General features: G+C 48.9%; 1 non-coding gene across 1 annotated transcript; it reads right to left on the bottom strand.

Moving 5' to 3' along the window:
• Positions 1–8,943: 8,943 nt before the first annotated feature.
• Positions 8,944–9,016, bottom strand: TRNAE-CUC (transfer RNA glutamic acid (anticodon CUC)). Its single transcript has one exon. It is a non-coding gene; the product is annotated as a tRNA-Glu (tRNA).
• Between the last annotated feature and the right edge of the window lie 880 nt (positions 9,017–9,896).

The following is a 9,896-nucleotide window of genomic DNA, read 5'->3' as shown; positions in this document are numbered from 1 at the left end:
CTGAAAAGACAGTTTCTGACTCATGGTTCCCAAGAGGGGGGCCACACCAGGACTTGCAGGGCCACATGGGGAAGCACCAGAGGCAGCGAGGAGAAACGTGGGTAAGATCCTGGGTGGGGGTTTCTGTGGGAATGTGTGGGCAAGGCAGGGTGAGCAAGCTAAGGGATGGATAGCTTGAGTAATTTTTGGAGGCTCTGGGGCTTAGGGGCTTCCCCTGGTCGTCTGGTCCCTGGCCCTGGGGTGATTAGGGCAGGTTGTTAGGAGCCCAGAGGGTGAGAGCCCTGTAGAGGAGGTGGGTGGTGCTGTGGACTCTGCATTAATTTGTTTGTATATAAAAAGCACATTCAGGTGAGTTGTTTGCAATCTCTAGGAATCGGCTCACCCTGGAAGGATGTCTCTCCAGTATCAGCAAAGACCCAGATGTCAAAGCATCAGAAATCTAGCCAATAAAAGACATGGTTAATACACAGAGCTGAAGTGGCTTTCCCCTATTTGCAGATGGAAATAGGGATTTATACAATATGGTGGAGACCTAAGCAGAGTTTCTAACATTTTGTCACAACTGGTCCCTTTCAAGAACAGGGTGGAGGCTATAGGCAGAAGCTATCCAGTATGATACTCACAAGGAACATGTGGCATGCGACTAGTCAAAAATGTTATGTGCCATGTGTGCAGAATACACGCTAGATTTGGAACACCCAGTATGAATCGAGGATTGAAAATATTTCATTATCTGTTTTTATGTTGATTAAATATTGACATGATAATATATAGAATAATCGGGTTAAATAAAATATACCAATACATTTCATTTTACTTGTTTCTTTTCACCATATCTACTAGAAAGTGGAAAAGGACTTAAAAGTGGCTCAAATTCTATTTCCATTGAACAACACTGCCCTCAGCCTCCCTAGGGGACTAGACCCCAGTACACACAACACAGTCAAAATATAGTATTGAGAGATGTAATCCCAGGATCTGGTTTACTCTCCCAAGTCTACTGTCTTTCCAGAGTCAAAAGGACCCAGGAGAAGGAGTCAACCCAACATCATGTCTTTTATTGCCTGCCAGGTTACTCTGTCCATGGGATTTTCCTGGCAAAAATACTAGAGTGGGTTGCCATGCCCTCCTCCAGGGGATCTTCCTGACCTAGAGACCAAACCCTCTTCGGCATTGCAGTTGGATTCTTTACCTGCTAAGCCATTGCGGAAGCCCCTGTGAGTCCTTATGCAGTGGTAATTGGTCACTTTAAGAATATGGCCAGAGGGACTTTCCTGGTGGTCCAGTGGCTAAGACTCAGCACTCCCAGTGAAGGGGGTCCAGGTTTGATCCCTGGTCAGGGAACTATTACTAGGTCCTACGTGCCACAACTAAAGATGGAAGAGCCATGTGGCAACTAAGACTCAAGCAGACAAATAAATAAATAAAATGCATATTAAAAAAAAGTAAGCCCAAACCCTGAGCTCTGGTTCTATGGCTGCCACTGACCAGCTGCTGGACCTGGAACAAGTTACTCAACCTCAGCCAACTCTTGGTTAAATGACAATGATAAGCCCTCTGTGGTATAATGTAGACTTTATCTTGATCTTTGTCCCCAGTTCCCAGCACAGAACTTCAAAAACTCTTAGAATTTTCTGAGTGAAAGGAGAGTCTCTGTTGCTAGTGAGATGACCCATGGCAAGTTCTAGATGGCTTCAAGATGGGGACTGGTCACCAGAAAGATCAACCACATAATTACAGGGTTGAAACTTCGGACCCCTCTCTTTTCCAAGGGAGGGGACGCTGGAGATTGAGTTCAATCCTGCAATCAGTGATGTAATCAACCACATGTGTGTAATGAAATCCAATAAAAACTCTGGACTCGAAGCTTTTATTTATTCTGGACATTAATCCCTTATCAGATACATGGTTTGCAAAAATTTTCTTCCATTCTGTACTTTTTTACTCTGTAAATAGCATCTTTTGATACCCCAGCGCTTTCAATTTTCATGAAGTTCAGAAGTCCAACTTGTCAGCTTCTCCTTTTGCTGTCCATGCCTCTGCCATCATAAGAAATCATTGCCAAATTCAAAGCCACGGAGTTTTTACCCTATGCTTTCTTGTAAGGGTTTTATAGTTTTAGCTTAGCTTTTGGATCTCCGATCCATTTTGAGTTAATTTTTGTATATGGCGTTAGAACTGACATTGGCCTTGACAATCTTGTCAAGATCATTTGTGTGTGTGTGTGTCTATTTCTAGGGTCTCTGCTCTATTCTATTGGCCTAAATGTCTGTCTGTATGTCAGCATGCTGTTTTGATCACTGTAGCTTTGTAAAGTGAGTTTTGAAGCTACTGGTACTTGCTGGTTGGTGAACACAAGGCCACACCAGGAGAACGATGCCTCCTGATTCCACAGAGGCTGGAAAGTTGTGTGTCCAGTACTCTCCCAGATCTTGCCCTGTATGTAGCCTTTATAATAAAACTGTAATAAAAAAAAAAAATACAGCACTGTCCTGAGTTCTATGCATCATGTTAGAGAATTGCCAAACCTGAGGCGGCCATAAGATAAAGCCATCTGGTCGGAAATGAGGGTGGCCTGCGGACCCCTGGCTGGCCTCCGACATGGGAGAAGCCTTGTGAAGGACTCAGTCCTTATTTTGTGGAGTCTGACAATAACTTGGCACGAGTCATGTCACACTTGAGTTAGTCCATCCAGCTGGGATGGAAACAAAATACTCCTGATGAAGTGTTGCAAAGATTAAGTGGAGTAATAAGTGTAAAAAGTCAGCCCTGTGCCCTGCCCACACCAAGAACTTTCGCACATGGCAGCTCTTACGTTTGATTGTTTTAACAAAGTCTTCTGTTTCTGCCAACGGATGGAAGGCTGAACAGTAAGGCCAGTCCTGGCTTCTAAACGGCCACAGAGCCTCGAGGGGACCGCGTCACCTCTTAGTCCTCTGTTTCCTTGGCTGTGGCATGGAGATACCGGACAAAATCACTTCTAAGCTCCCCCCGGGCTCCAAAATCTATGAACAGGCAAGCCAAATTTTACCACCAAGTGTGCTTTTAAATCTCAGAAATATAACATTTTATGGTACTCTGGGCTTCCTCATTAATAAAGAATTTCAGTTCAAGAAAGAGATCCGTTGTCATGGGCAACCATAATTGAACGGCAGTATGCTCACCCCTTCTGTAGCTGATGCTGATGCTCAAACCCCATGGGAGGCCAAAGCATGGCCGTCCTCCAGGTTGAGAAGCCCCCAGATTGCAGGCAAAGCACCTGGAAAATCCAATGTTCCGGAGGGAGCTCCCTGCTTACAGGGGGAAGTGTCTGTTCTCCCAAACTGGAGATAACGAGGCACCCACGCAGCGGGACTGGAGCCTGGCTCTTCGGGGGCTCATAATGACGTCCACTGGGGGGCTAGCATGATTTTAAAACACCGTGCAAATCAACCAAGACTGAATTGGTCTCTGCTGAGTGTGTTAAATGTGCTTCATAGCATTCTGATCCTTTTAAGCCCGTAACTGTGAGCCATTCAGATGCAGGAGGCCTGCGTGACCCTGTGAAGTGCTGTCTCTCAGGGTCACACCAAGCACCCGCTCCTCACCCTCCCGTTTCCTGCCACCCACACGGCAGACCTGCCGCTTGCTGTCCTCTGACTCCCCTGGGCTAATGCCTCTAAGTCTTCTTTGCTTCAGACTCAGGCTCAGGCTTTATATGGGGTCCACTTTCCTGCACAGCTGACCTGGGGTGTCACACTCCTCACTGTGGAAGAGTGGGTGACCATCAGGCAGTGGGGCCTCCCTCCATCCCAGAAGGTGTAGTGGGGATGGGATAGTGCTTGTGCCTGCTGGTGACTCTCCTGGCTCCTCCAAACCACATGGATGCAAATTCACACTGTGTTCATGCTCCAAGGATCTGATGCATCTTCTGCAAAAAGAAAAAAAAGAACACTTTGCTTACCAATGAGGAAGGGGCTGGAATGGCCTGGCCCCAGCTCATGTCTTCTATGTGGGCAGGCGTGCATTCCTGAGTCCCCAAGTCCATCTTCAGGTCCAGGGACTCACTGGAAAATCTCACAGAACTCAGCAAAGCCATTGGATTCCCATGAGCACAGTCCATCCCAGGGAGAGGACACAGATAAACGTCAGAAGTGGAAAGAGGAGCCCAGGGCAGCATCCAGGTGAGACCAGGCCTGAGTGTCCAGATTCCTCTCCCAGTAGAATCCTGTGGAAGGCCTCCAATCCTTTCAGAACCATGTTCGACAGTGCTCACCAAGTGGGGATGCTCACCTGAGCCCCGGGGTCCAGAGGATTCACTGGGAACGACCACATAGACATCAATGACCAGGTACATGGTTGACCTTTGTCTGCATCCCCCCAAGAGGTCAAACTCATAGAGCATTGGCCCGAGAACACCTCCCTAAACCACACTGTCAGCACAGACTATCCAGTGTGGTCCAAGGCCCCCAGGTAAACAAAGACCCTCCCAACAGCTTTGTGGGAAATGAGTGATGGCTCTTGGCTCCAGGCACCAGACGGCTCCCAAAGGTTACATTACTTGCCCAGGGCCTCACAGATACTACACAGTCAACTCTGATGCTCCTTCTAAAGATCCCCTCCCTCCCCTTAGCTTCTAGGCATCTCTCTGCCCCCAGCTCGCAAAGCCCCTTCCCCTCTTTCTCTGTCCTCACCCTCCCTCCATAGAGAATTTAATCATTCCAGCCTCCTCCACCCGCAAGATTAGACCTCTCGAGAGCTGACTCTGCACTTCCCTGCCTGTGCTCAGCGGTATCACGTTGGCAGTGAGGGTATTTACATCATGGACCTTGACAAAGGCCCAGTGTCCTCCCCCCTGCCCCGACCCCTGTGTCCAGTTCCCTTTACTCCACCCCATCCTCCACCGCCAGCTGGCTCTGGTCAGAACCTGGAGCTTTTTGTCTCTTGGTGGAGTCCCTCAGAGTAAGCGCTGGGCCAGACTGTGTCTGGAAAGGTGGGTCTGCCGGCTGGAGGCGCAAAGAGCCTCCCTGGGAAGGGGAGGGAGGCAGGAGCCAGGAGTTTAACCGTGATGAGCCCTCCAGCTCATCTTCTCCCGGTCAAGCCTCCTTCACAGCCTCCTTGTAAATGCCAGTCAAACCTTACGATTTTCCTCTCTCATTATTCAGCGAGGAGGAGGTAGATTAAAAATACATGATGGCATCCTCCAGGTTGGATCGCTCAGCGTGGCAAGGGTGTTTATCAAGGGTCCTTGTTCCCGCTTCAATGGCTGGGGTGTAAGGCCAGGCCCCCCTCCCTCCTGGCCCCCTCGGCCTCCCTGGACCTCATGCCAGCATCTGCCGTCTGGGAAACGAAGGCGCAGCTCCTGCCAACAGAGGCAAGGCCTTTGTGCTTTATTGAAAGAGACGGGGTTTATTTTCATTTTCTTTTGCCTCCTATGCTTTGAGGTTCCCTAAAGCTAGGGGATTCGGGAATAAGAAGAGAAATCAGATCCCCCATCAGAGTGGCTTTCTGTCTAATTGACTCGGCCAGGATTAGCTGTGCATCCTTTCCTGCTTTGAAATCTGCTTTCTCATTAAGTCTTATTGATCCTCAGGTAGGACAATTCCCAGCTCCTCTACCTTTTTATTTTAGGGACTTTTCTAGAAATCTCATTCTTCCTTCCAACAGGGATTCTGTGCAGGGGGGCAGGCGATGCCTCAGGACGGCCCAGCCACATTGGCTCTGTTCCCATCTTGGGCTCACCTTTGCCCCCAGCCCCTGCTCAGGCCTCCCTGACCGATGGACCCGGCATGGCTTTGCCTAGAAGGCACCAGGAGGTGGAAAAAAGACCTTTTGTGCACCAGGCAGGGGGCTCCTGGAGAAGGTGCGGGAGAGTGGGCTGTTCTAGAACAGGGTTTCAGGATCATATATCCTTCTACCCATCAATGTGCTGGAGCCACTCACACAGACTTGGAAGAGCCAGTTCCGCATGTCTCTCTCCAATTCCATGTTTAATGACATCATGATGGCAGTTTGCAGTGGGCCGAGGTGGGAGTAATTACACTACAGAAATTGGCAGACACCACCCCACCCCCTGACCCCGAGGCTTGTGTGTTTCCAGAGAGCCAGTTGTTGGGCATTGACCAGCATGCCGCCTCACTCCTGCGCATTGCTTCTCCCCACCCTGGGGCATAACCCACCTGCCAGACACATCTGCATGGAAGCAACAGGGTAGGATGACTGGAGATGAGCTGGAGATGGAGCCAGGAAAGGCCTGCGGGTGCGTCTGCTTCTCTAGGCAACAGAGCTGGGACTTAAACACTCCTGACCGGTAAACAGGCTTCTCTGTTCACCCGAACTGATGTGGACAGGGTCTCCAGAGTAAGGCTACATTACAACCTCACCCCCAGTGCCCTGCAGAGGCCCCCAGGAGAGAGACAGAAGAGAGAGGTGAGGTCACAGACAGAGGCGTCTCCCGTCTTTGACCACAGATTTTGGACTGTCTTCATTCCCCAGGAGGAGGGTTTTGGAGCAGTGAAGTAGGGATGCCCGGTGCTGCAGTTTCCACCTGGGAGCACAGATAAAGAATTCAGGAATTTTTAGTCCCAGTTTGGTCTTGCCCATCTTGGGAAGCTGGGAGAGGTCCCAGCAGAGGAGATCAGGACATGCCCAGAAAGCAGACCAGGACAGAAAGTCAAGTAGGCATCAAGGCCCCAGAAGGAGCAGGTCTCTATCCTCTCTGGCCACGCTGACCCGTGGATCACCCCAGAGCCATGAATTGCTTGTGGCTCCTGGGACACAGTGGCCCAGATGTGAGACCTGCCCCAGTCCATCCCAGTTAAATGGAGGTTCTGGACTGGCTCCCAGGAGGAAACAGCACCCCCATGCAGGTGAATCCTCCAACCTTCTCTGCCTGTCCCGCTTCAAATCAAAGGGGCCCTGAAGTTCGAGTACAGTGGGCAGCACACTGCCTCTTTTGAACCAGAGACTCTGACTCTGCTCAAGGGATATTTCCGATTGCCTCCAGCCTCCCCCAAAGCTAAAAAAAAAAAAAAAAAATTATATGCTTTCTCTCTTTGCTAAATTACCACATTCTCAGATGGGTGCTGAGGGTGTCCCTGCCGGAAAGCCCAAATGTCAACCCTCTTTGCAAACTCTGAGCCCCATAATTAGTTTGGAAATACTGAGTGAAGAGCTCAAAAGGCTTCGGGGGGATTAGTGTCAAATACCGAGTCCCCTTGATGGCATGTGGGCACAGGTGGTGGCAGGCACTGTTCTTGTCAGCCCCCAGCACAGAAATGTCATTAGGATTCAGATTCCAACGCGCAGGTTCCAAGCCCTAGAGTGGCCCATGGAGCCAACGGATGCCGTGGGCATCTTCCAGCTACACCCTCTCTTTTCCTGGGAGGGCCTGGAACAGCACCAAAGTCTGAGACTCACCCAGTGCCAGGGCAGGCCACACTTCCACCTGCCTCTGAGTGGCACTGGGCAGGAATTTCCTTTGCTCAAAGAGTATTCCCTGAATTGAGTGGCTGTAAGCAACTCAAGGCCAAATTCTTTCTCCTCTTCCTATGCCAGGGTCCATGCATGCCAGAGAACAGCGGTCATTCAGGTCAGAGGCAAATCAAGTCACCATTTGGAGCCTTGGTTTGTGAAATGAGACAACTTCCAGTGAGTCATGAGAATGAGATGATTCCTTCAGGTCAGTTCAGTTCAGCCGCTCAGTCGTGTCCAACTCTTTGTGACTCCACGAACTGCAGCATGCCAGGCCTCCCTGTCTATTACCAACCCCCAGAGTTTACTCAAACTCATGTCCATCAAGTCAGTGATGCCATCCAACCATCTCATCCTCTGTCATCCCCTTCTCTTCCTGCCTTCAATCTTTCCTAGCATCAGTGTCTTTTCCAAGGAGTCAGTTCTTTGCATCAGGTGGCCAAAGTCTTGGAGTTTCAGCTTCAGCATCAGTCCTTCCAATGAATATTCAGAACTGATTTCCTTTAGGATTGGCTGGTTGGATCTCCTTGCAGTCCAAGGGACTCTCAAGAGTCTTCTCCAATACCACAGTTCAAAAGCATCAATTCTTCGGCGCTCAGCTTTCTTTATAGTGCAACTCTCACAATATTGTAAAGTAATTAGCCTCCAATTAAATAAATTTATATTAAAAAAAAATAGTACAACTCTCACATCCATACCTTCACTACTGGAAAAACTATAGCTTTAACTAAGCAGACCTTTGTTGGCAAAGTAATGTCTCTGCTTTTCAATATGCTGTCTAGGTTGGTCATAGCTTTTCTTCCAAGGAGCAAGCATCTTTTAATTTCATGGCTGCAGTCACCATCATGATTCCTTAGACCTCCCAAATCACCCAAGCAAAATGGATCCTAGAATAGATTTTTCCTGACATCCCATGCTGAGTCATCCCAAGAGTCTATGAGTCACTCCATGATCCCTCAGGGTGGGTGGTCTCTCTCTGCAGCAAGTAATAAATCCAACTTATTCAGCTGCAAGTGTATTCCGGTGGTCTTTGGCTGGAAGACATGGAGCTTAGCTGCATTTCAAGTGTTCAATAATCAATGTGGCTAGTGGCTACCATACAGCACAGATATAGAACAATTCCATCACTGCAGAAAGTGACTGGGCAGCACTGGTTCACAATATCTGATTCCAAATTCCTGTTCTGCAGGTAACCAGCTGTGTGAGTTTGACTCATCTTGAATCCTCTCTAAGCTTCATTTTCCTCACCTGTAAAATGGCAATAACAATCATGATTATGAGGATTAAGTGAGATAACACGTGCCGAGCATCTGACATTATGCCTGCCATGGTGGTTTAAAAATATGTCCTCAGATTCTTTGATACCCCTCACTTCAAGAGTAGAGTTTAATTTCTCTCTTCTTGATTGTGGCTTGAACTTAGTGACTCACTTTGGTTTTGGTTTTTGTTGTTTTTTTTTTTTGGCTGCCTGCATGGCTTGTAGGATCTTAGTTCCCCAACCAGGGATCGAATCTGGGTCCCTGGCAGGGAGAATGCCAAGTCCTAACCACTGGACCACCAGGGAATTCCCTAGTATCTCCCTTCTAATGAATACACTATGGAAGAGGTAACAGTGGGTCACTTGCAAACCCTTATCATAAAAGGATTGTGGCTTCCTTCTTGTCCTTGTCTTAAATCACTCACCCTGGGGCAGCTAGCTGCCATGTTGTTAGGACTCTCAAGAGGCTCTCTAGAGAGGTCCACACAGTGAGGAACTGAGGCCTCCAACCAACAGCCGTGTGCTCTCAGCAGCAGCTCCTTCTGCCCCCATTAAAGCTTTTGCTGATGCAGCCTTGGCTGACAGCTGGACCACGTCCTCATGCAGAATCCTGGACCAGGATTTTTCTGCTCAAAGGAATCTGCTCTCAGATTCCTGATCCCCCAGAAACTGTGCGAGATAATAAATATTTTTTATTTAAAGCCACTAAGGTTTGAGATAATCTGTTACCCAGCAGTAGATACCTAATACACATGGCCTATGGTGGTGCTTGACTCATGTTAGCCATTCATTCTAGCCAACTGGTCATAGAGTTGGCCTACAGGGGAAGAGCCCAGGTCAGCTAGTTCCAGCGGAACAGTCTACCCAATCCTCCTCCTTATTATAAATGAAGAAATTGGTCCTCAGGCCTTAGATGTCAATCTGTGAGTATGGTCAATACAGCCACTCTAAGTGTGGTCAGGCAAGAAACGAGTGGATGCTGGCAAGTGGGGGATCTGGGTGTCCAGGACCAGCTCTCCTTAGGGGGCTCCTTCCAGCCCCAGACAGCCTTTCCATCAGGAACTCAATGTCTCCCTGTGTCCACACTGCAGCCCTGAGCCTGTAGGAGGCTACCCAGGAGCATGTGAGTGAATTCACACTTTGCGAGAAGAGGAGCTATGAGGCTGGAAGGGGAGAGAGAGGCCCA

Source organism: Bos javanicus, chromosome 19 (assembly GCF_032452875.1).
Source record: "Bos javanicus breed banteng chromosome 19, ARS-OSU_banteng_1.0, whole genome shotgun sequence".
Taxonomy (NCBI): domain Eukaryota; kingdom Metazoa; phylum Chordata; class Mammalia; order Artiodactyla; family Bovidae; genus Bos; species Bos javanicus.
Note: the sequence above shows the minus strand (reverse complement) of the source record. Positions and strands in the feature narration are given on the sequence as shown.